The sequence below is a fragment of the Lichenostomus cassidix genome, chromosome 12 (genome assembly GCF_008360975.1).
Source record: "Lichenostomus cassidix isolate B80296 chromosome 12, HeHo_3.0, whole genome shotgun sequence".
Taxonomy (NCBI): Eukaryota; Metazoa; Chordata; class Aves; order Passeriformes; family Meliphagidae; genus Lichenostomus; species Lichenostomus cassidix.
The window spans coordinates 17,642,583-17,668,723 of NC_139493.1; the positions used below are offsets into that span (position 1 = coordinate 17,642,583).

Consider the following 26,141-nt stretch of genomic DNA (forward strand, 5'->3'; position numbering starts at 1 on the left):
CCCAGTGATCTGCAGCGATCCCAGTGATCTGCACAAATCCCAGTGATCTGCAGTGATCTCAGTGATCTGCAGTGATCTCAGTGATCTGCAGGGATCCCAGTGATCTGCACAAATCCCAATGATCTGCAGAAATCCCAATGATCTGCAGCAATCCCAATGATCTGCAGCAATCCCAATGATCTGCAGCTATCCCAATGTGCCACCCTTGCCTGCTTAGGGGAATAAAACAAACTAGCAACACAGAGCAAAAACAACCCACCAAGAACCCCAGCAACAAACCCCTGAAATTAATAAGATCAACCCAGATATTGTACTTAGCATTATCCATTAGATATGAAAGCGCTTTCTATTTAAGACCTAAATTTAAGCATCCTTGGGTATCAATTGTTACAAAATGGCTTTTCCACTCAAAATAATTCCTGAAAGGATTCATTGTCCAAAAATAGAAGTTATTTTAAAATAATTCCTACCAGTGAATTGTCAAGCTGGAAAGTTTTGATTGGATTCCAGGTTTGGTCTTTATATTTTAAAAGATGTTGTAAGTCATATTTCAGAAGATGGGTGATGTTGAGAGCAAACCCAGTGCTGGTTTTAGTCAGAAGTACTGTCTTGGGGTAAGCTTTGTGTAAATGGAATATTTTCTGTGCAAAATAACAATTATTTTAATGTTTCATTAGAATGGTGTCACAATGAAAAGTATATGGTGAAAAATCAGTACTTTTTATACCAATTGTATTCAGGAGTTTCTCAAGCAATGCCTCCACAGCTCAGTTTCATTCTGTGATGTTACAAACCATGTAACAAGACTAAAATCTAGGGTAGAAGAAAGGAAGGAAAAGTCCTGTCAGTGGTGCATAAATCCATCACAAAATTTTCTTTTGAAAAAGTGATGCTTCCATTTACCGATCCATGTACTCCTTTCAACAGAAACTAAAAATTCCTAAGGAAATTATCCCAGCCTGATCCTGAACTCTGCTTGTGCAAGGAATTATGATTTTTTTCCCCTGTTTTTCTGAAGCAAAGTAGATAAAACTGAGCTCAAGGTGCAAACTCTTTCCCCAGGGAGGTTTGCTCAGTGTTTTCATCACTTCACAGCAGTGGGTGTTGGAGGGGAAAAGTTTATGGAAACACTTTTCTTCCAAAATATGACTTTTGAGATGCTCTGGAAGACAAAGGGCACCTCCACCAATCCAGTGTGGGATTAGTTACTCTGGGGCACAGCTCAGGGAATCACTTTGCTTGTTGGTTGCTTCATTTGGGTTTTTTCCTGGCTGGAAACTCACCTGACAACTGCCAACGTGTCCAGAGAGAAAACCCTCCCCTCCATCGAGGTTCTATTGCTGTGGAACAGCTCCCTGAAGGGCTGCTTTCCCAGAGGATGGAAGGAGGCAGCTGCTTAAAGACAAGGATCCCGGGGATGGAGCTCAGCCTCCAGCCTGGCCACAACAAGGGGGGCACTGCTGGTGCTCTTCTCCTCCTCTGCTGTGGTTAAAAGCCTCAGGAGGCACTCAGACAGTCCCACCACACAAATCCCTGCTGTTGCACTGCTGCTGCTCAGCCTCGGCGCTGGAATTTTGCATTCTGCATCTTTGTTGCCTTCTGTAAATGCTGCAAATAGCAGGAAGGGATGGATGAAACGACACAGATGCTTTAATTATGATTTGATTACAGAGCAGCCAGAGGAGTCTATTCTGAGGAATATGCAATTAGAGAAAATTCTGAGGACTATCTAACCTTCCGAAATTAAAATTAACTGGGATTATTTGAACGGCATTTGAACATCTCTGAAAAAAGATCTCATTCCTCAAGGATCCTGCTGCTCTTGTGCAATAGATCCTCTCTAGCTTGGCAGATGGGCTTCAGGGTAACACAATGTCATCTTCCTCAGCTGCATGTACTGCTCACTTCACCTCCCAATCCCATTTTAGTCCCATTTTAGCACCCCTTGCTGGCCACATACAGGAGGGTGACAGAGGCTGCACTTGGACTGGATGGGAGCAGCCAGCCCTGGGTTGAAGCACATGAAAAGGAAGAGCAGGTTAAGCTATCCTGGGTCATCAGCAGAGTATGTCAATCTTGTGAGCAGGAAAAACAGAGCCCTGCACACTTGTGATGCACGTTCCAAAGGGAAAGTGTCGATGGAAAATTCCATGCCTTTTCCTCTTGCAAATTATTTAATAGCAGGAACCTATATGATTAAATATGTTAAGCCTCTTTGTGGGCTTAAATGGTACAAATGGCCTGAATTTCATTCCATTGATTTCACTGGCTGCTGAACATGAGCAGAATTCCAAATCTGTCCCAGGGCTGACGAACAGCATGCCTTAAACTCTGATTTAAAACCTCTGAAATCTCATGGAGCTGCAGCCTGGGCTGGGAATGCTGCCTTTCCTTGCTGTCCTGGGCTGAGCCAAGCCAGCTGGATGGGCACAGCAGCCTTGGCAGTGGGTCAGTGTGGGGCTGAGCAGCAGTGGTCAGTGTGGGGCTGAGCAGGCAGTGGGGCTGAGCAGCAGTGGTCAGTGTGGGGCTGAGGAGCTGTGGGTCTGAGCAGCAGTGGTCAGTGTGGGGTGAGCAGCAGTGGTCAGTCTGGAGGCTGAGGAGCTGTGGGTCAGTGTGGGGCTGAGCAGCAGTGGGTCAGTGTGGGGCTGAGCAGCAGTGGGTCAGTGTGGGGCTGAGCAGCAGTGGTCAGTGTGGGGCTGAGCAGCAGTGGGTCAGTGTGGGGCTGAGCAGCAGTGGGTCAGTGTGGGGCTGAGCAGCAGTGGGTCACTGTGGGGCTGAGCAGCAGTGGTCAGTGTGGGGCTGAGGAGCTGTGGGTCACTGTGGGGCTGAGCAGCAGTGGGTCACTGTGGGGCTGAGCAGCAGTGGGTCACTGTGGGGCCCAGCAGGCAGTGGTCAGTGTGGGGCTGAGGAGCTGTGGGTCAGTGTGGGCTGAGCAGCAGTGGGTCCGTGTGGGGCTGAGGAGCTGTGGGTCACTGTGGGGCCCAGCAGGCAGTGGTCAGTGTGGCTGCCAGGCTCCTGGGGCACCAGCAGGGCACGAGGCTCTGGGGCTCTGAACTGCACCCAGACATGACCCCTGGCAGCAGCTGCAGACCAGGCCTGTTTCACTGACTTTCCCTCAGTGCTTGACACGTTCATGAGGCAGCAGGAAATTCCTTTTCTTGGGATCGTATTTTCTGTGGAAGCTGAGTTTTCCACGTTTATGGCTTACGCTTGGAAATTGTGCTGGAAGTGTGATGTCAGCTCTCCAGCCTGAAGGAGCAGGAGCTGCCAGGACCCTCCTGGGCTCTGTTTGGGGTGGGATGCTGGCTTTGGGGCTGGAGTGAGGGGAGGATGGCTCCCAGCTCAGCCAGACCTGCTCTCACCCTGTTTGAAACCACAGGAAATTTGGTTCAGTGCTGCCTGGATGCTCTGGGGATGGATGAGAGGGGCACAGCTGCTTCCCTCCATCTCCCTGCCCCCAGTGGGAATGGCTGACCTTGCTGTTGACCTTGCTCACCTCCAGCAGCCACGGCCAGAGCTGCCCTGACCTGGACACTTCAGAATTCCTGCTCTTTCCCAACAGGTGCTGAGCACAACTAAGCTCAGGCTCAGCTGGGTTCAGCAGCCTGTCAGTCTCCTTTGTCACTTGTAAAGACATTTTCTGCTGAAGTGCCTTATTTATTTATTTGAACATCTCTTTTTAAGAGCCTTCAAACCCTCCAACTTCAAAGCATTTGTGTTCCTACTGACCCATGTGTATTTCCCGGGGATAAACCCCTGGCTGGCAACTTAGGGATGATTTGTCAAGGGTCGCTGTAATAAATGAGGTTATTTATTTTCTGCCTGAAATTCCCTGGTTGGTGACTAAGAGAAACTTTGTATTAAGCTGTGCAGGGCATAATGAGGTTGCTGTAATGCTTTGATGTGGAAATGCTTAAATGCAAAAAAAAAAAGAAAAAAGTGGTGTTATTGATGAAGCTTGCTTAAGGTATCTAGGGACAATTTATATCAAACAAGTATAGATTATACTATAAAGATTATAGATTTTGATAATAGCCCTTTAAAACTTTAATAGCAGACATCATAAAAAGGTCAAAATCAAATTATTTTCCTGGACTGTGCTGCTGGCGGTTACAAGCTGACAAAGATCTGTATGATATCAGTTCTAGAGGCATTAACGTTGCAATAGATGTGCAGGGAGGTTTGATTTCTTCACACCTCTCCCAAAGCCGCTCCTGAGGAGTAAACTGGCTGAGCAGGCTGTTCAATTGGTGGAATTAAAAGGCTGTAGTGGATCTGCACCCCGTCAGTCTCGCCTGCTGAAGGTGGTTATATAAGAGTCCCTTCCCCTCCGCTGCTGGGACTGTATTTCCCATGCCACTTCTTGCTTTCCATGCTGCTGATAGATTAGAAAAACAGACTTTGCTGTGTTTTCTCCTTTTCCTCTCGTGTCTGATCTCGAGGCTGATTAGCACAAAGTAGCTCTGAGCCGTGCCTTGGACACCAGAGATTCTGAAAGCCTCCATGAGCCAGAATAATGGAGCTGGATGAAGGATGCTGGTCGCCATGGCAACGGTGCATGTGCCACACAAGATAATGTGACTGCTGTAGTGTGGGGATCTGTGCAGAATATTGATTGCCAGATTTCCCACATTCCTTGGGAAGGCTGGGCTTTGCTCACCTGGCAAGGGGGAGCAGCTCATCAGCTGGGCTCAGGCCAGGGAGAATTTCCTCCTCTGAGAAGAGCTGACTTTGGCCCGGGATGGAGAGGAAGGGTCAGCACTGCTGGGGAGAATTATCTGCTTCCCAGCCTTTCCTTGTGGAGCTCCCACTGTCCTGGATGTTGAACTGGAGTTAACAAAGAATTGGGACTGAGGCACTCCAGGTGAGTGCCCTAGCTTGGAAGGGATGATAAAATGTCTGAGGAAGCTGAACTTTCACCTGTGGGATGTTTCTGGTGGTGGCTGTCACCTGGACACATGCACAGTGTCACAGCTCCCCTCTGAACCCCTTCATGGCTCCTCTAGGTAGCACTGAAAAGTTCCTTTTTTCTCCCATCTTGTCAAGGACAAGTCTAATTAGTGACAGAGCTGTGCAAAATAATGGGATTAAGAAATGCCAATTCACTGGCAGCCAGGAGGACAAACATTATTATTATGGCAGTATTGGCCATTTCCCCAAGCTGGGGGAAGGTAAAACATGAAGGTTTTAGTTTGGAGAAATTCTGTGTGTGCAGGATCACACTTGGCCCTGGTTTTTAGGTGAGGTTGGGGTTCTTGCATAAAAATGAACAAAGCAGGGCTGGTTCTGCTGTAATTTTGCAGCCTAAAGTTCTGGGTCCTGGAATAACACAGAAACTCTAATTATTGCTCCTCTAGTCCAGAACAGAAACCAGCAAAGCTTTCTCAGTGCTTCATCCACTTGGCAAAAAGGCAATTGGGGCCAGTGCTGCTCGTGAGGATTGTGCAGATGAGGTAATGCTAATTAAATTCCTGTCCTTCTCATGTTCCCCCCACAGGGAAGGGTGATGCCACAAACTCCTGTTTGCCTTCAGCAGGATTGCTGGCAATTGGCCACCTGTTAGAGAAAATCCTGTGTCATTATTGACCTTACAAGGTTTGGGGACATTATCTGTGTTAGTTCATTCCTGCCTCAAGCTTTTGAAAGGCTGGGTTTTGTCTGGATTGGCCTTAAAAGTGTTGGAACTTTGGGAAATGTGAATTAGAGAGCTTTTCTGTGGCAGCTGTAATAAGATGCTTATCTTGAGGCAATGATGGGGAACTTAAAATGTATCTGAGGTGTTATTTGTCAGAATGTGTCTGAGAGGACAGATTTAGAAATTCTGGGCTGTTGTACCCTCTGGGCATTATTTGCAGGTGAGTGTGTGACTTTGTTCTTCAGTGCAGGTCAAATGTGGTGCTCAGAGAGCCACTGAGTTTGCTCTTGACTGCTGATTTTGGGTTGAAATCCTGAAACTACATCCCAGCAGAGGACCTGGTTTTACTGCCAATTCCAAACCCTAATTGTACAGGACCAGCTCCTCTGGACTCCTGGGGGTTTTGTAGAGGCAGGACAACCTGAGGTATCATCTAAGATCCCTGTTTGTAACAAGGACAGCTGCTCTGGAATGTACAGAAAGTTATATTTTAGAGCACTCGAACATAGTAAGGAGTTGCTGGACCATGGTATGTTTGATTAAAGCCATTGGGGGTTTTCTGTTTGGTTGGGATATTTTTGTTTGGTTGGGATTTTTGGTTTGGTGGTTTTCTGTTGTTCTTTTTTGTAACGCTTTAACATTTTCTGAGTTTATGTAATAATTTGTGGGTGAAATCCTTAGCCTTTTTTAAAAACCAAATCCATTTTGAATGTAGCAAGTGAACTAATGAGAGAACTGGGACATCAGGCCTGGCTGTAGATATTACTCTGGTTGGAGCAGTGCCTCCCTTGCCCTGGGATCCCTCCCTCCTTCCCTCCCTCCTTCCCTCCCTGTGCAGCTGCTGTGCCCAGGAGGATTGGGATTTCTCCAGGTGTCAGGGAGCAGCTGGCCAGATGTGCATACAGATGCAGAAATCCACACCACAGGAGGCTGCTTCTCTCACCTGGCAGGGTTTGAGGTGATTTCTGGGCTTGTGAAGTGCTTCAGCTCAGGGAAAAGTGAACAGACTGAATGGCAGCTGTGGCTCTGTGGCACTCACTGACAGTCACTTGATTGTCCTTGGGCTAGCTGGGCTACTCCTGGGCTAGCACCATTTTAAAGAAAGCTCAGCTTTTGTATGGGGACGTGCAGAAATGTCTGTAACCACACACAGCAGCCTGGCTGCGTGCCTGTGGTGCTTTGTCGTGGTTTTTTGTGGTGTTTTGTGGTGTTTTATGGTGTTTTATGGTGTTGCTGTCTGCCAGTCTATTGCCCTGCACCCAGGAATTTTCTGTACCAGAATGGTGCTCAATTTGATAAAGCCAGGGGCTATGTTGAGAATACATCTTTCCAACAGGCATTTTTTCTGCAAAAAAAGAGACTTTGAGGGGCCAGAGAGCAAAGACATGGGAAAGACAGGGAACTTGGTGCTGCTGATCCACAGAAAACCATCCAGCTCCCCCAGGATCACCTTCCATGTGACCCCTCAGGCTGAACTCCTGTGACCCTGCCTGCTGAGGTGTGGTGAGCAACACTGCAATTCCACCTCGTTCCCTGCACTGAAGCTGGGGTTATAAAGCAAATTAACTCCCTGTGGCTGGCCAGGTTGTAGGAGTGCAGGGGTTGGAAGAAACCTGGCTGCTGCCCCCTCCCCCAACCCACACATCTCTGCTTGCTGGCTTGAATGCAATAATGTCCCAGTGGTCAGCCTGTGGTGTTGAGAGGGGAAGAAGAAGGAATATTTCTAGGCAAACAGCAGGGAATGGAGCCAGATGTGTACCTTGGAAAGGGCAGTGGATGAACAGATCAACAGGAGTTCTCCTGGTTGTGTTCCCTGGCACCTTGGCCCTCCCCTGAGGAGCAGAGGGAGGGTTTGGTTGGATCTCAAACCCCAGCAAACAGGGCTGTCTGGGGTTTATCACTCAGAATTCCCTTTTGAAGTGCTCACAGCAGCCTTTAAGCCTTCCAGAGGGGGCAGTGCATGGCCACGTGGCAGAATTTCATCTTCACGGCTGGCTGGAGGAGCAGATTGATGGCAGCTCTTCCCAGCCACACTGGCAGCGCTGGGGAGAAGATTGTTCTCCACATTTGCATTCAGCCACTCCAAGGATATCAATTTGCACCAAGCATGAGGACGATTTTGCTTTTACACAACAAGAGTTTCCAGGGAGGCACTGAATTGACAAAAGCTGTTGCCAAGGGTCTCCAAGGGACTTGACAGGTTTATGGAGTGATGATAAACTACTGGGCTAGTCCCAGTGGAAATTGGGTTTGATGGAAATCATAAAGAATTGGAGGTGCTCAAGGACATCACTCGAAAGCAATTTGGAGAGGCTGTGGAACATTTGGGTTTGTCTCAGTGGGATTCCTCCCACAGAAGGGAGCTGAGCTGTGACTGGTGGGATTTATTACAGCTTTATACCTTTCAGATTGAAAATTGAGCTTCTGCATGATATCCTACTCCCGTCTTTATGCAGATTACATAAAAATAAATGGGTAGTTGATGGAGGTAATATCTTGGGGATGGGGAAGGTTGAAATTGAAATCTTCAAAGAGGGTTTTTTATTTTACAGGAGTCTGTGTATCTTAGCCAAAGTGGCTTAATAATGGACAAATACACACCTGGAAAATGCTTACAAGGACCATTAAATACGTTCCAAAATCTCCTGGATAATTTTTTTTTTAATTCTACTTAAAAAAACCCACATGCACTATTATTTGCAGCTCACATCTGTGCCAGCACTGACAGTGTTAGCAAGGCAACCCCATTTAGTTTCTTTTGTTCTTTATGTAAGAACTTGCTGCCTTGTCTTCTGAGCAGCACAAAAGCTGTTTTATTTCCCAGGAACACATGCTGCAAGAGATTGTTCTCCTGTCATGAGACCACTGTGTTTTCCTTTGGCCACTATTTTTGAAGTTGTAGAAGACCTCAAGGGAATTGCATTGCAAGGACAGAGCTGCTCCTGTTGGGATTTGCTTCAAGAGGTTAAAAAAAGGATTGCTGAGAGGTGCCTGAGGCATGGCAGGGAAATATGGGAATGTCACTGTACCTGGTGGTTAAAATCCAGGTGTGCTGTGGCTACAGGTGAATTATTTTCATTTAGAGATGTGCTGCTGGAGGGGCAGGGGAATAATCTGCTTTCTTTAGAGGTGGCACAGATGCTGTTTGAAATCCTTTGTATTCAGGCTCACTCCAAATCTCGTGCAGCTTATTTTTGGCCACAACATATTGTGAGGATTAATTGAATTCATGTCACAATTAGCTGGTTCCTCCATCCATGCAGACAACTTAAAAGTCACACTGGTGATGGATAACACCAATAAACTCCTAGTAAAGCCAGCAGAATAGAAGTGGGCAGATTTCTGGGCAGGTTGCTTCCTGGGAGGGACCTGAGGGCAGCTGAGCTGAGGGAAAATAGCTGTGACTGCCCAGAGATGTGCCAGTGGTGCTTCCCTGGGGGGCAGGAACACATGGAAATCATTAACACTGCAAAGGAACAGCCACAGTGAGCAGAGTTCAGCGTTTTCCTCTGGTTCCTGTCCTTGGGAGGCAGATGGGAACCATCAAGGCCACCCTGCCTGCTTGCTTTGCTGCTCACAGGAGGCTTTTGGCAGCAGCAGGAGCAGCAGTGCAGAAACAGTCACTGCTTGGTCTCTCTTGGGTCCTTTGGGATTAAAGAATGGCCAAGGATCAAAAGCCTGGGTACTTTACTGTCCTTATGCACCACTTATTCCACTTTGGTCTGCTAATTATTAGTAGCAAGAAGTTCTGCTCCATATAATCCAGCTCTCCCCAGCAGGTGCAGGGTTTGGGAGTTGAGTCCAAGGCAGGAATTTGCAGCTGAAGAGTTGGAACAGCAGCAGGGAACAACTTAGCTTGCAGCACATCAGTCTGCTCACTGCTTGCTTTGGGATTGGGGGTATCAATGAGAAAAAAAAATCCTGCAGGGTGCTGTAGCCATCGAAAAAACCCAAACAAAGCAGGCAAACAGCAAAATCCCTAAGAATTGTTGTTTAAGGAGCAGCACTGGGACACGAGAGATTACTCTGCTTAGCATCTGGCACGTGTGGCAGCCTATCTCGTGTGTGAAAGCAAAAGAAATGTGTGTCTCCTGCTCGTTTGATTCATCAGGGCTGTATTCATGCTTTCCCACAGAGCATGGCTGCTGCTGTAAGGAGATTTACATGGGTGCCACACATTCTGCTGGGCTTGTACTATCACTGATTATGCTGGGATGGTTTCATGGGAAGCACTTTGGGAGCCAATCTGTGAATTTGCCACATCCCCTTGTCTTTTCTACAGGGTTGGGCTGGTTAGGATTGCACTGCTTTGTCTATTTTTATTTTTTTTTACAGCCATTTGCTGTGTTTGTGTAGGAATTCATGTCAGGGGGTTGTAACAAGCCTTACCCTGAGCTGGAATGTTTGTTGAACAGCAGTTTTTTCTACATGGTATTCCCACCTCCAGGATGGAGGGTTTGCACACAGCTGCTAGAAATGAGTGCTGCTTTTCCAGCAGGAAGCTCTTGGAGTGGAATTTGGGAAGCTGGAAGAGAGATAAATGGGATTTTTGCAGAAAGCCACAGCTCCACTGGCCTTGATACTCTTACAGCAGTGGACAATGCAGTTCTGTGCCTTTAGATGGTTCTGGGGAGCAGAAAATGTTGACTGGGTGGCAGCTGGGCTGCTGTGGCTTTTTGAGTGGGAGGGTCCTTATTTTGGCCAGGAAAGCTGAATTGGGTATTGTTCTCTCTGGAGGATGGGCACCACAGAAGAATGCTGCTTCCATTTATTCTCCTTACAGTTTTAATTCAGTTCCAGCTACTTCATGTCACTGCTGCTCCCACAAAACGTTTCCAGTTCTGGAGCAGCAAATTCAAATAACTTCCATCCAATTTAAAACAAGGCTCTGCGTTTTGCTTGGGTAATGGTGAGAGCTTCCTTAAAATCAGAGTGAAATCCCATCCCAGGAATCCCTCTGGAATCCACAGCACACCCCTGAGTGGAGCGTGAGGTGTCTACACTGCCTTGCAAACAAACATCTCCCCCAGCAGGGTTTATTCATGGGAGCTTTGCTGAGCAGGAGCAGAGCTCTCTGTGCCATGTAGCAGTCAGGATTCACAGCTTTGCTGCGAGCTCTCCTACTCCAGGAATAAAGGCTTCCTTTGTTTACAGGGTGGGGGGAAAGGCACCCTGCAGGCTGTTGTTTCTGCCTGCTGACATGTGATAGAACACGAACATGCCTTCACTCGTGGGAGCTCAGATTGGCATCTTCACAGGGAGCTGGGAGCTGACACTTTGTCATCTCGCCGTGATAAGCCCTCCAAAGAGCTGCTGAATGCACGGGAGAGTGCTGTGCAGAATAAAAATGGAATATTGGGAGAGTCAGGCACAGGGGTTTGCATGCAGGAGCTGCACCATGCAAGGTGTGGAGGGCTGCCTTGTGGGGAGCACTGGCAGCTAATGGGGATTTCTCTGCTAATAAAAGCCTTCAAGATCTGCTCCAATGGATCTCGAAAGCAGTGGTGCTATTTGTGGATGTGATTGGCAGGTGGAACCCCTCTCTGCCCCATCTGCATCTTCCCTCCCCTGGTCTGTGCCAGCCATTAGACCAAAACATCATTAAACCTGGTATTTCAGACCCCAGCTAGACATGAATCATTCAGCACAGGTTTTATTTCTTTTTCTTAGAAGTCCAAGGGAGACAGACACCTCAATCCCACTGAAATGCACACGTGGGTATTTTTGGCTCCTTTGAAGCGTTCAGCCACACTACTTAATATAATCCAGTGTTGATCATTTAGCAACACATTCTTAATGACATGTAAATATTTGATATTCTCATTGCAAATATTGTGAATGAGTTGGATATATCACATAACACTGTAAAACAATAATGCTCCCATAGTTGTTTTTTCTGCCAATTTTATTTTACCACTCAATACCCAAAAAATGTTTCCACAACATAAGAGAAACCAACTTCCCCCAGTTTCCTCCTTGTCTTTCACTGAGGTAGGCAGTGAATTGCAATGAATCGCACAAGTTTTCTTTTCCTCAACAAACTTTAAAAAACAGAGCAGATATAAAAACGTGCAAACAGCATTGGCCCTTCTGAAGTGTGCCAAGGTTTTGCCTTCTTAAGCAATGTGCCAGCCTTGCCCTGGGTGTTCTTATCCCTTCAGGACTACTGGGAGAGATCAATATTTGTGCTGGGGTGTCCTTTCAACAAAACATCAAGGTTTTGTCCTGTGGTTTGGAGAGGGGAATGATGGAAGTGCAAAACTGGAGATGTCTGAAAGTGGCCTCTGCTGGTGGGAGGCACTTCAGCCAATGTTTACAGCAGCAAGAAACAATATCTAGAGTCTGTTTGCTCTATTTTAAATAAATAAATAAATAAATAAGGACAGGAGGATTTATTCTGCCTTCTTGGATAGAAAGCTTCACCCAGCGGAGGTGCCTCGGTGTAAACAATGAACAAGGGGAAGCTGAAGGATCTCTGAGCCACCTTTAGAGGTGATGAACCTCTAAATCATCAGAATTCATGGTGCACCTCCACAGAAGATTGGGTTGGGAAGAGCCTCTGGAGGTCATCAGGCATGAGCACTGCGTGAGCTGGGTTTGGCTATTTGTCTACATTTGACTTGCTTATAGAAAAACAACAATAAATCAGCAAATTATGCACATCACTCCCTTCCTCTGCTTCTTCCAAGCTGATCCTTGAACTTCAATGTTTATCACTCCAGGGGGATGAAGATTCCTCTCCTTACTGCACAACTTTACACCACGGTGTGCTGTTTGTTTGTTTCTGCTGCTTCACATTCTCTCCCTTTGGCCAAATCCCCTTTTCCTTCAAAGTCCCACGGGCTCCCAGTGGAGGCTGAGGAGATGCACTGCTTCCCAGAGCCAAAGCCCCGTTTGCACAATCCCTGCAGGCTGGCAGGGTGTTTGGAGCAAGTCCATTGCTGCTTTGGATTGGCTTACAGCTAAATCACAGGGGAGAGCTCTTCGCTCAATCTGCCCTGTGCAGATAAGAACTGAGAATTTTTCTGTGGAGAAATCAGACTTGTTTTGCCACTTGTTGTGTTATTGCACTCAGAGGGGTTGGGATTAACTGGGATGTGCATTATTCTTGAGAAATCCCCATTTCCTGGGTAATACCTGGAAGATGCAGCTTCAGAGGAGCTGGGATGTGTTGCTCACACTCAATATTGTGCAATACAGAAAGATTTCTGTTCGTGTGCATAGCCAAGGAATTGCTTATTGTCTAATAGGCAGAAAGAGATTTTTATTTTTATTTCTTGAGGAAAAACACATTTTAGAAAGGAGGTGATTAGTGAAGGGTAAAGAAATGTGGAGTAATATAAAGGCTAGTTTTATCATTTCAATCCAGGTTTTGCAATCTTGGGTTCTGGTAAAAATAAAGAACTTCATGCCTTGGTATGAACAGGTGCAGCAATTGCTTTTGAAACGAGTCCAAGGCAGTAACATTAAGTCCTCATTTTACACCTCAGTGAATGCTGTGCAAAGAGCAGAACTTCCCAGCAGCATGAGCAGATATAATTCCATTGATAGCTTTGGCGCTGGGCCTATTCACTTAAAGCAGAGCAGGAGTATCTGCTCATGCCTCGGTAAACAAACCCCATTCGATTATATGGGTCAGGATTTGTTTGGGGACAGTCCTCAGCTTTGCAACGCTTCCCCTTCCAAGGTTAACGCTGCGTTCCCAAAAAGAGCTTCTGTTGCTGCAGCCTGGAGTTTCTGGGGCTGGAGGAGCCCTCAGCTGGGCCATTGAGGCCCCACACAATGGGAACAGTCTTTGGCTCCCAACACCTCGGAACTTGCCTCCCGAGAGCAGAGGGAAGGGCTCCCAGATGGATGGGTGAATGCACTCCTGGGAGCGCAGCCTGAGCAACACTTTCAGCTCCTTTAGAAAGCCCTGTGAGACCACAGTGTTCCCAGCTTGAAACCCAGGGACAAAAGGGGCAGGGAACCTTCCCAAGCTGCTGTGGGGAAACGTGGACAGCTCCGCTGCTGCTCCAGCCACTGGAAAATTGTCTGTGCAGCCGCCTTGGAGTGGTGAATAGAAAAGGGATTTTCAACAGAAACCAGCTCTGCAAACTGCTGGTTCATGGGGCACAGAGGGGCTTTGGGCACAAGGTTGTGACAGCCTCTGGTGAAGGAGGAGCTGCCTGGGATTCTCTGTGGCAGGTAAGGGATATATAGAATATATAGAATATATCGAATATACCAAATAATAGACTATATAAACTATATAGAATATATTGAATATATCGAATATATCAAATATATAGACGATATGGACTATATAAACTATATAGAATATATAGAATATATAGAATATATAGAATATATAGAATATATAGAATAGAGTATTCTGCCTGCTCCCTACTTCTCCCGTTCCTTCTCTCCCCAACCAAGGGACAGTGGAGGGAGTGGAAGGCACTTTTCTGCTCTGTTCCCTGCTCCTGTGGCTCCTCTCTGGGAGCTCTGCATGAGCAGGGCGTTGTGGCTCAGGGGTCTTGCCTTAGGCTCAGCATTATTTTCCCAAATGTTAGGGCTAAATATGAACTCTTTGGTTTTATTTTAAAAAGTCATTTGTGTAAGATCACATTTGGAATATTTCTCTCAGTGTTCTGACTCACAGAATGCAGAAAAGTTCAGTGTTCACTGGGGTTCCCAATCTCTGGGAAGCCTTGAATCAGTTAGGAACATCTCGGCTTTTTTTATGTTTTTCTGTTTTGAATAGAAATGTTTGTAGTGAGGCAAATAAAAAAGGACATTTCCAATAATGGACCCATCTCCTCCCTGATGGGTCTCTCATGGAACCATGGCTCAGGGTTTTCCTCCTGCTATTCAGCTGTGTTCACCTTCTTGGGTGTTACCTTCATTTCAAACACGTGTTGAAATCTCACCAGTTCAAAGCAAAAATTATCCATTTTAGTGTAAAGAAAAAAAAGCACCAAACTACATTTAAAAAGGGAAAGCATGTCATTCTCATCAAGGGTTGATTAAAGTTATGAAAAATATCTATTTTTCCAGTGCCATCGCTGCTGTAGATAGCTAATAAAAAGAAAAGAAAAGCTCAGCTGTGCTCTCCTGGAGCTGGAGGAGGCAGCAGTTATTTGCTTCCCATTAGGAAGGTGACATTCCCAGATAGATGGCCCAGAAAATTGTTTTCTGAGAGTAAGAAAAATTAGTCCAGAAGGGTTAGTGAGCACCCAGCTCTCTGCTGTGCAGCACTTTGCTGGTACCTGGCAGGCCATGGCACTGGGACAAGTGTCACTCTGGGAGTGCTGACAGGGCAGGAGATGCTCCAAACACCTCTTTTCTTTCTCATTCTGGCTGAGCTGGCAGAGCTGAGCAACAAAATTCCAGTGTTTGGGGCTTTTTGTGGACATTGATAAGCCGAGCAAGGATATTCCATTCATGTACCATTAATATGGTGCCTCACAATAGTGCTGGGTTGGGGTTTTTGTTTTGAAAGTGCCTTTGATAGCATGTTGTACTCATTTTCCAATTATATTAATTAAATGGACCCCAAGACATAGGATAGAAAGATATTTGGCATTTTTGAGGCTTTCTGGAGCAGTTTTCAAGTGTGGTGATTTGGAGTTTTTTTACCTAGAAGAAGCTGTTTTGCACTTGGCTTTCTGCAAATTGTATTTTTTGTTTTACTTTTGCCCTTCAATATGACAACACACCTTATAAAACCAGCGCCAAGGGAAATTAATCCAAATTCATTGCTCCAAAACCACATTTTTCCCCCCTCCCTTCAGATCTTTTTGTCCGTGGCTGGCACTGTCACCCCTGTGGCTGTGGGACTCTCCTTGCAGCCAAGGCTTGGAAACTTTTAAATGGGAAGTGACTGAGCACTCCAAGCTGCTGCTGTGGGCTGAGGGAAATGAGGTTTCATGTGCCACTTGTATCCCCTCAGGCTTTCTGACCAGCATTTCAAAGAGAAAGGGAGAAAGAGATTTACTCCTGTGGTTCCTGTTGAGCCCAGCTATTGTGAAAGGATTCTGGGAGCTGAAAAAGAGCACAGAAATACCTGGAGGACAGATCCATGAGAAATAAGCCTGATCATTATGTTGCTCGTGATGAAGTTTGCTCTTTGATTGAACAGCTTCCTGGAATCTGGGAAAGGCTCCCAGTCCCATCTGGGGTGGAACTGGTCAGCTGGTGGTTAGAAAAGAGCTGCCACAGGTCCAGAGAACAAAGTTCCCAAAGCTGACCCTTCACCAGGACTCTGGATTTACATTTCAGAAAGTGCCAAGGCATCTTTCACAGTCGCAGCTCATGACTCTTACCTTTCGGGTGGAACACAAGGCCGGCTTTATTGGGAAAATGTGGTTGCAGCAATATCTTGCCCAGTGTATAAATAGCATCTGCATGTGGCTGTGTTCCTCAGGAAAAGGGGGGGAGCCAGCTGAGCTGCCAAGCAGCACGGAGAAATTGTATCTGAAAAGGCAAATATTGGTTGCAGGAGGACAGAGGTAATTGGGACCATATGCTGTTCCAATCTTTTCCTCAACTGAGCAGCCATGTATTGCAGTGCAAACAGCTGAAACTGCTCCACACTCATCTCTGAGGCATTCTGCATGTTCAGGGATGGCCTGGAGTGCTCTGGGGCTGTGGAAATCCAAAGATCTCAGTTGTTCCCTTTCTGAGCAGGAAGGAGCAGTGCTGGCAAAGCTGGAGAAATGAGAGCCAGAGATGAAGAGGGCTGGGAAGGCTCTGGAGCATCAGGGAGCAAACAATGCCCTGAATATTGATATCACATAGCTGGATGTGGTTTAGAAGTGATGGGGAAAGGGAGTTTCCTTCAGTTGTAGAGGAAGGAGTGCTGCCCCAAGATCTCTGTGAGGGGAATATCATGGAATGGGGCAAGAGGCAGAAATGAGGAATGCTCAAGGTGGCACAGAGGTGTGTTTGGTGCACATGAGGGACTGTTTTGTGTTCAGAGAACACATTTTTCCAGAAAGTTACTTAAGAATGCTATGCTTTTTAGCAGGAAGCAGGGATTGTTCAAATATGAGTGAGTATTCTGATTTTTCTATGTAAATTTGACCTCTGGCTTTCTGAAGGCCAATGGAGCAGGACTTTGCAAGCCCCAGGAGGCACATTAGCAGTGAGCAGTACCCAAATGACATTTCAAACACTAAATACAGCAGCTCCCTCTCCTCTTATACCCCATCTGTCATTGTTCTGTCTGTCTAGCTAATTTACTGGAGTCTTGTCGTATGACAGTTTATTTCTCCTCATCACAGACTTATTTCACTTGCCCAAGATTTCCAGTTGGAGTGAGAGGAGGAATATTGCTGCAGTGCAATTCTCCACTCTCTCAGAGATAAGCTCCCAACATCTCAATGTGTGACTGGCCTCTCCCTGGAGCAGTGTGGCAGTACCCCAGATCAGTGCTTGACCCTGTGCCTTATCCCTAAAAGCCACAAAATCTTCACATTTGAAAGCTGGGAGTCTGTGCTGTGGTGGAGGATCAGTGTTGTTAATCCTTCACCTGTCCTGCTAAAATGTTGTCCTTTGATGGTCATTTCTCATGGGCTCCTAATTTCCTTCTGCTCCCTTTCCTTTTCTCTTTGTTGCTGGTGCTGTTCCTTGCACATTTTTCCTCCTTGACATCCTAAAGTGAGATTCCCAAGGGCTGGAATGCTTCTTCCAGGCTGGGATAGCATGGCCAGGGTGTGAGCTGGCTGGGGAGAAGGAGAGGTTCCTGCTGCATTATCCACTGGATAGACAATGCAAGAGATGCTGCATTGCACATCTGTCTGCCTGCACATCTTCCCAAGCCCAGCAAGGAACAGGGGCAAGGTAGTGCCTCTGGGGCAGAACCAGCAGGCGAATAACTGAGTGTGGGGTTGGAAATCCACCATCCAAGGGATTTCCCACCCCACCAAACACGAGCTCCTGCTCCAGCATGGACTGCTCCACCCCTGGCTGTGTTCTCCCAGCATGGAGAGGTGTCTGTGGATGTGTCTCTGCCTCCCAGCACTGCTCTTGCTCCCCTTTTCCCATCACTTCATTCCCAACAGCAAGCAGGGTGAGGAGTTGCCATGCCAGCTGTCCCAAGAAGGGGCTGGGATGGCAATTCTCCTCCTCCTGCTGCCGTGGTGTGTCTCAGAAGTGTGAAGGGAAGCAGGGAAGAGCAGGAGCAGGGTTTGAGCACTGCCTGTTCTCGAAGCTTTCATCAGCAGTGTGGGGTTTTCTCTGATGAGAAACCCCCCCTTGCCTCCCCCAGGCTGCTGAACGTGACTGTCTGTGGGAGTCTTTTCATGCTGAGCCCTCGTGCTGCTCTCCCTGAGCTGCTTTTTTTGCTTGTCTTTGCCAGGATTTCTGCTGGGGTCTCTGATCTCTCAGATAGGTCGAGTTTGCTGGAGGAAACCCTGCCTGGGAGCGTTCAAAGTGTGTCTGGCAGCAGCCTTTGCATCGTAAATAATGAACATTTCCCAGGATAAAGTGGCTGGAGGTGAATTTTTTGATTGGGAAGAGGAGTATGTGTGGTATTTTTTCCCCTTCTCTGTTTTTTCAGAACGCTGCGCTGCCTAACTGGAAGCTATAATGGCTGTATGAATTGCTATTTAATCAGGGATGCTAATTAAGTCTTAGCTCTTTAATGCTTTCATGGGAGAACTGTATATGATTTGCAGTGGCTGGAATTGCAGTTGCAGGAAATTAAGCTGCTCTTGGCTTTGTAGGGCCTGAAAGTGCAATTTTCTGAGGGATATTCAGGATCCTGTCACCTTTAACATTCCCCTCGGTCTGAGGATAGGAGATGTTTCGAAAAGGAAATACTTTAAAATAAAGCAGTGAGGCAACGAAACAATGCAATAATTTCAGATATTAAGTAGCTTTTCCTGAGTGCATAATTACAGCAGTGCATCCACTTTTATGGCACAGTTAATATAATTGAAGGTTAAATATAAAGCCCATTCCGAACAAGAAATTTCACTTGTGTTTTTCCAGCACTGCTTCTTTAGTTTTATACTGCAGTTGAAAAAGGTTCTGAGCTGGGGCTATCTGTTCCCTTGTCAGATGGCAGAAAAGAGTTCCCAGTTATGGATCTGAGCAAGCAGGTTTATTTGTGGTTAAGACCAGGCTGGCATTTTTAGGGTTTGGGGTTTTTAATCCCCCAAACATTATAGCTGGGTGGTTGATATCAGTGATAAGTTGTGGTGGTCACCTCAATCTTTCATCCTCCAGGAGATGGTTCAGTAATCAGGTCAGAGCCTGACATCCAATAATTTGTCATTTCTTCACGGCAAAAGGGGCAGACAGGAGAAGAAAAATGAAGAAAAATACTCATATTTCTCTTTCTTGACCTGGATACTTCTTGGAAAGGCAGTCTGAAGAAGAAGGAGAAGGTTACTTTTAGGAGAAGACTAATTCAGAAGCTGTTCAGATACTTGAGGCCAGAGAAAAGGAGCACAAGATGGACTTTTTAGATAAAAAGTGCCCATAATCACAGCTCCTGAGATGAGAGGGGTGTTTTACTTTGCCTTGGGCAGAGCCAGCTCTCTTTCCCCCTTTTTTCATGCTGCTGTGGCAGCTGGAAATGGAAAAGTGAGGAATCAGGAGTGCATCAGGGGCACAACGGTGTCCTCACCAACAATGCCACATCTCCCTGGGCAGAGGTTGGTCTCTGCCTGCTTCAGGAGCTCAGGCTGGGCAGATTCCCTTTCCTTCCAGTGCATTCCTGAAGTGCTCTGCCATTATCCAGCCAGGAGTCCCCACTGCACCTCTAAATGATTTTAATATTCAGATATTGATGGAGGGCAGCAGACCCCACAGACCATGGCTGAAATTCCCAGAGCCAGGGTAGCTGAGCAAATCCCAAGTCAGCTGGGGCACTGGGAATGCTGCAGTGGCTGAGCTGAGCAGCTTATTCAACAGGGCTGTGTGTGGCAGCTGAGCTGGCATTTCCGAGCCTTTTTCACTGCCTGGCTGCTGAAATGCTCTGCTGGGCTCACAGAAACGCTGGCTGGTGCTGATTCTGTGATATGTGGGATCTTTCCATCAGCATTCAGGGGTTTCTTTGTCTGGGAAGTAGCTGGAAGTGGTGCCATGCTGCCTTCAGTCTACCCTGGAGTAGGGTATTTTCCATTAAATTCATTAAATTAAATGGTAAAAGGGCAGAAATGGTGATTGTCACAGCTGATAATAAATGAGGGCTCTTTCTGCTTCGCATTTGGAAGCTGTTCTGGAGCTGGGATTAGTTATGTCCTTCCAGGTTTATCCTCTGCAAAGCATTTCCCACACACTGGTTTGGTTTTTAGCTCATTTCCAGCCTGCCCCTCTTCTGATCCAACTGCACAGGCGAAGAGGGAAGTTGTTCCCAACACAGTCAGACTTCAGATGGGAAAAGCTCTGGAGGAGCTGGATGTGGATACCAATTGGTGTTGAAATGCTCATCTAAAATGTGGGAATTGGTGAGACAAGTCCTTTGGACACTGCAAGTTGCACTCTGATTTTGGGAGGGGAAGAGGACAGGCACTATGGCACCTGCTCTTCCTAAGTTCATAGTGTCCTTGGAGAACTCAAACATTCCCCATCACAGGAGCTCTGTGTGGCACAGGCTGCACTTGGAGGTGTTTTCTGCCACCTGATCCCCCAGTGCCTGTTGGTGATGTGGAAAAATTTTGTGCCACATGGTTTTCCTGCAGAGGAGTAGAGTTCTATTCCAGGTTTATCAGCTCCTGTTACATCATTATGGCCATTTCACCCTCCTTTCCTCACCTTTGCCTCTGCTGCAACACAGACAAATGTTCCTCTATTGATTTTTGCCCTCTGAAAGCTGTTCTGTGTCACATTCTGGCAGGGAGGAAGTGCTGCTGCTGAGAGAACTCACAGGCACCGTGCAAGATCAATACCTCCCCAATTTGTTCCAGCCTGAAAATACATGTTTTTCTGAGATCTGTTCCATGTATTTACCTGGAAATCTGCTCCTGCTTGGAAAGGGTGTCTGGGCAGACCTGATGGAAGTGGAATGCATTGATCCCAAGAGGTGGGATGAAGGGAAATCCATGAAGGGAAATCCATGAAGGGAAAAGCATGGTGCTGAACATGTTCTGTGGTGTGGCAGCAGAGGAATGGATGTTAATCCATCCCAAACAACACTGGATGCTGCTGATGGATAACTTTCCTCATCCATTATCCAAAAGCAGCCGGGAAGACACATTTTCCTGCTTGCCCAAAGAAATAGGGCGGTCCCAATTTTCAGGCTGCTTTCTCAAATAAATTAATGCAGGGTATTATTGCATCTGTGACTGCCTGAGGACACTCTCTCTCCTCACGTCTCCACTGGAGGGATTCTGGCACAATAATGTCATTTGGACACACTGAAATGAGGGTCATTTGCAGGATTTGAACAGCAGGAATGTGCTCTGTGGTGTGTTTATGTATTCCTTTTCTCCAGGGAGGATCCTCTCTGCCAGCCAGGGCACAGCTGGGTCATGGGCAGGTTTTACAGGTGGTGAAGGGGAGGATCTCCAGATGTGCTTCAGGAAACTGAATTTTTGCTGGTAGACTTAATTATCAACTCCAGGTCTGGCCCAAAGCAATGCCAATAGAGAGAACTGAAAGCCACAGACTGTTGCTGTGGGGTCACGTTGGGTTTTTTGTTTATTGTCGTACATATGTCCTTTGGGTTGGAATTGACGGAGTTTGAGGAATTTTAAGGAGAAACACTAAGAAATGTGGCTTCTTGGGTGAATCTAGCACTGGGTGAGAAGCAGAGGGTTTATTACTCTTCCTGCTGTGCTGCCTTAACCCAAAAGTTGGCCCAGCTGGAGTTCTTGGAGAAGCCCAGCTGTGGGGGAAGGTTTGATCTGTGGTTCTATTACTGCTAATTTCATTAATAACAGAGCTGCTGTCCAGGAAGAGAATGAATTCCTGAACCAGAAATAAGCACAGGCTTTAAATGCTTCAATTGAAAGGTGGTTTTGTTTACTCTGAGAATGTATTCCCCACCAGTGCTGCTGTTTCAGATATTTGGATGTTGGTTTTATACATGCTTACAGTCATTAGTGTGCAAATGATGATTGAATTAGCAAATTAGATTCCTTCACCCTTGGCAAGTGCCACAAACCTTGCAGTTGGAAGGCTGTGAAAGTCTGAGCAGGAGAAAAAGCAGCTCCCAAAAGGGGGAAAAAAAAAAGCCATATCAAATTATTTGCTGCAGCAAATAAGATTTTATCTGATGTAGCTAAATGCATATAACTGGGTTGAGCTTTTTTTTTTTCTATACAGTCAAATGAGATTAAAGTGGTATCAGTATGAATGTTCAAATCCTCAAGTGTGGATCTGGAAAAATGTTTCCTCTATCAGGGCAGGCAGATGAAAATAAAGCTGTCAGTCCTTCAGACTGTTGCAGACTCATCCATTTTGAGAACAAGGCGAGCAGTGTGTGCACTCTTACCTGATATGAAAACACATTTTTCCTCCTTAAACTTCTTGCTGATGAACTGTGTCCCTTTAGAAAAAAGGCAAGCTTAACCTAATCTCCTCCAGGGAAAAAAAAATCCTACCTCCCATGTGTCATGTTTTTGCTCAAGTGGTTTATTATTCAAACAAATGGTGTGGGGGGAAGGTAACTCTCTCCTTTGCCTCCTTGAGGAAGGTGTTTGCTTCCTAAGGCTTCAGCTTGGACTTTATACGGAATAACATGCCCTAGAGATGAAGGGGAAATGTGTTTTGCAGTGAGTGAGAGTAATTAATTCAATTTCTGCCTGTGAATGAGCAGCTGTCCCCTGAGAACAGAGCTGGTCAGTGGGCTCAGACTGAGGATTTAACCCTTCCCTTTGGCCCAGACCTGCCCTGTCACCAGCCAGGCTCCTCAAGAACCTCTGCTGTCTCCCACAACATCTGCCTGGTCCTGTCAGGAGCCCAGCTGGCACTGAACTCACCCAAGTGACCTGTTTGATCTGGGACTTGCAGGATTCCTCCTTCTCCTGCCTGCTGCTCTGGGCTGCTGATGAATTACCCCAGTTCCTCCTGGCCAGAGTGCCTCAGCACCACAGACTGAGGAGCTCCAGCACTCCAAGCTCTGCTCCTGGGGCAGACCGAGGGGAAAACTGTCCCAGATGTTGACAGGGGCTCTCAGGTTGCAGAATCAACCTTGGCTTCCAAACAGTCTCGAGTTCTCCTCGAAGCCTTGACGTTGCCCAGATGGTGCCTTGTCTGTGTGGCTGCTGAAAGCAGCAGGCTCTGAGTCATGACAGAGCAGCATTTGGTGCTGTGTGGCTCCATGACCCTTCCAGCTGCTCTGCAGGCATCTGCAATGTCATGGATATCTTCTGGTAAGTTGGCTGAAAATAAAAATAACCCCACAGATCAATGTCTTCACGAGGCAGAAAACTGTTTGTCTGTTTATGCTGCGGCGAGGAAAGTGGATATTTTGTCTTGTATTTGAGCTGAGTGACTTGGTGTGAGAGCCAGGTATTTGTGATGGTCCTGAGCGAGAAGAATTGTGGGTGGGTGCACAAGGGATGCCTGAGGAGACTGTGCAATGTATTTATTTTGACCAAAGCAGCACAGATTTGAAGCTTCTTTGCAGCTGGAAAGCTGCAGGCAGGTAAATCCAAAACCCTAGTGATGGTTTCCAATGCACATCCTTCACACTGGAAACCTTTGTGTGATACTTCCATATATTCAAAATAAACCTCTTTAAACCATCGCTGTAGTCACAAGGTAAAAACCACCCAGGTGCACTTTTGGCCTCATAAATAAAATGTCACAGCACAGATATGACTGTGAAGATCCCTCCGGGAAGGATCCCAAGGTCTCTCACCCAGAACCTCACAGTCCAGAGGGATGCAGAGCTGGCTCAGGTGTGTCCAGTCCAACCCTGAGCCCCAAAGCCAAGCAGAGACTTCCTGCCACGAGTGTGTGAGAATTAGGAGAAGGTTTGTATCTCTAAAAGGCCAATTAGTTACAGGAAGTTGATCCGAGGTGCTGCTGAGTTGCTGTTCCGGGAATTAGGGCTTGGGTTCACGGCTCCAAAATCCCCCCAAACGCATTTGTGCTCCCTTCAGAGCGATGCCAGCGCTTCAGAACAGACTCTGAGCCCAATGCTTGTCTTGGAGGGAGGCTGGAAATGCTTTGGGACAGGCGTGAAGCCTTGCCCTGCTGGTATTGTCATGCAATTGAGCCGTCAGCCAAAACCAGCAAGGACTGCTTTTCATGCACTGACCACTCGCAAAATGCTCCAGTTTCTCTTGAGCTTTTAATTTTTATTATTATTTTTATATTTCCTCCTTTTTTCCAGCTGAAAAGAAAGTGAATTGTTCTGTTTATCTCCTACCTTCAGAGTAAGTGCCCTGATTGTTTGTCCTTATCACTTCAAGCCAGAAAGTTTTATAGATTTGCAAAGCACCTCGATATTGCAGCTTCAAATTCGTGATTTGGCAGGGTGGTGGCAGGGGGGGAGAATTTCTTGTTTCCATTTAAACTGCTTTTAGTGCAGACTGAAATCCCATTTAAACTCGAAGGTTTGGATTGAAGTTTGAGGATCAAAGAAAACAGGACAGATAGAAAATGTGGCTTTAGCTTGGAGCTATATCTGAAAAGGGTAACCTCGGATTCAGGGCTTTTCTTCTCTCTCCTGCACCCCCTCCAAAATGGTCTGATTTTTCCAGTTCCTCCTGCCAAGAGTCTTAACTGCATTAACATGTGCGTGTGCCTGCAGCCTTTTTTTGTTTGCTTTGCTCTGTATGATAACTGCATGTAAGAATCACAAATGTAAAGTCTTTTCTGATTCAGAAAGGAGGGCTATTTAGAAGAAGCCACGAGCTAAAATGTAGAGGCAGCCCCAAAATTAGAATCCTTTGGATTAGCAGTGTTGGCAGCTGCTGTTGTCAGCACAGAGCCTTTGTAAACCAGGAAACAGCATCTGCCAGAGCTGCCTCCTCTCCACCAGGCTTGGGGAAGTGCAGGCCTTGTGTTGGGCTAAAATTGGGGAAGGAGTTTGGTGGAGGATGTGGGAAAAAGAAAAAGAATAAGAATGACAATAAAACGATGCGAGCTGCAAGAAGCTCAACTTGCACGAAGGTGGCAGAGCCAGCCTCTGAAAAAGTGCAGAATTGAGCTCTGTTTGTCAAAAGGCATTTCTTGCCCTGGCTGTGATGTTGGAGCTGCGTGGGTCCTGCCTGGTGGGTGGGTCTGAGCGGTACAGACCCCTGGGGATGTCATCCAAAGTGACTTGCCCAGTCACACGGACACAATCCCATCTCAGATGTGCCAGGGTGTCACCCTGTCAACAAGAACTCAGCCCTGGCACTTGCAGGCAGTGTTTGGAGGTTGAAGGGAAACTCAAACATCCCCAAAATCAGAAGCACTCGCTGCAGGTGGCAGAAGGAGTACAAGGGAGACATCCAGCACAAAAATGCTATATTTTTGTGGCCCAGATTCTGTTGGGTTTATGAATGCTTTTGAAACTTTGTGGCTCTAATTTTTCTTCAGCATCGCTTTGTAGAGATTGTTTTTCTAGTGGCTTCATCCATAAGCATGAAATTGAAATTGGGTAATTTTTTGGAGCTAATAAAGAGAATTGCAAACACTATTAAAACTTTATTTCTCTCTCTTCACCTCACCCCCACAATAATGAAGATGAACCTTTTCAACCATTAAGGTTTCACAGGTTTTTCAGGTTAGAGATCCATTTTAAGGCTGTATCTGGTCTACATTTGGCCTGGTTGGGTACTGGGAATTGCAGGGGAAATTAGAGGTTGAGGAACACTGAGCAGCAGGTGAAACTCTGGGTGTTTGGGTCAGCTTCTGTGAATTTTGGCCCTGAAATCTTGGTCAAGGCATAGAGCATTGGCTGTTGCTCCTCTTCAGCATTGGGCTCTTAATTAAGTATTAATTATTGGTGATGCAGTGTGGGGAGTGACACCAACCAGGAGCCATTCCCAGGCTGCTGATCAACAGTCAGAATCTGCTTTAAATTTGGGAAATTTGGGCTGGCATGGTGCTCTTTCTGATGTGTTCTGGCATGTGGCTGTACCCACTCTTACCCACACCAATAACATTTTTTAAAAACGCCTCAGTGGCAGATGGGAGCTGCCTGCAGCCCTCACACAAACCCAAATCCCAGGGGCTCCAGCAGCACGTCCAGAAGGCAGGCAGAGTGTTTGATATCGTGTTTGCACATCATGTCTTCACCAGAGGAAATATTTTACTTCAGGGACGTGGCAGCTGCAAATAATTCAAGCTATGTTGGTTTTCACAGGCTTCCAACACTGCAGAGTGACTCTGATGTGCTGAGTGGCCAGGCCTGGCTGGGGCATATTTGGGCACTGCTCTGCCACTTTTAGGGCAGCAGGACCACCTTGTCAATCTCCTTTCCCTCGTGAAACACTCCCTGCCAGCAAATGTGGCTACAGCACCCCAGGACCTTGTCTTCTTTGGGAAGAGAAATGGCACACAGCTTAGAGATTGGTAAAAATTAAATAACAAACACCACCCCCAATTACTTACACTGAGATTTACTTTTTTT

At 46.6% G+C, this 26,141-nt stretch overlaps 1 protein-coding gene across 2 annotated transcripts in view; it reads left to right on the plus strand.

The window, feature by feature from the left end:
* The window catches only part of SLC6A1 (solute carrier family 6 member 1), a 60,992-nt gene that overhangs the window by 4,535 nt on the left and 30,316 nt on the right, over positions 1–26,141 (plus strand). The window contains exon 1 of one of the 2 annotated variants that reach the window (XM_085073060.1): positions 13,523–13,822. The exons of the other annotated variant lie outside the window; for it this stretch is intronic. The gene's annotated coding sequence lies outside the window, so the exon portion shown is untranslated. Of the gene's footprint in view, positions 1–13,522; positions 13,823–26,141 lie in introns of those variants that run through there. 2 annotated transcript variants of the gene reach the window in all.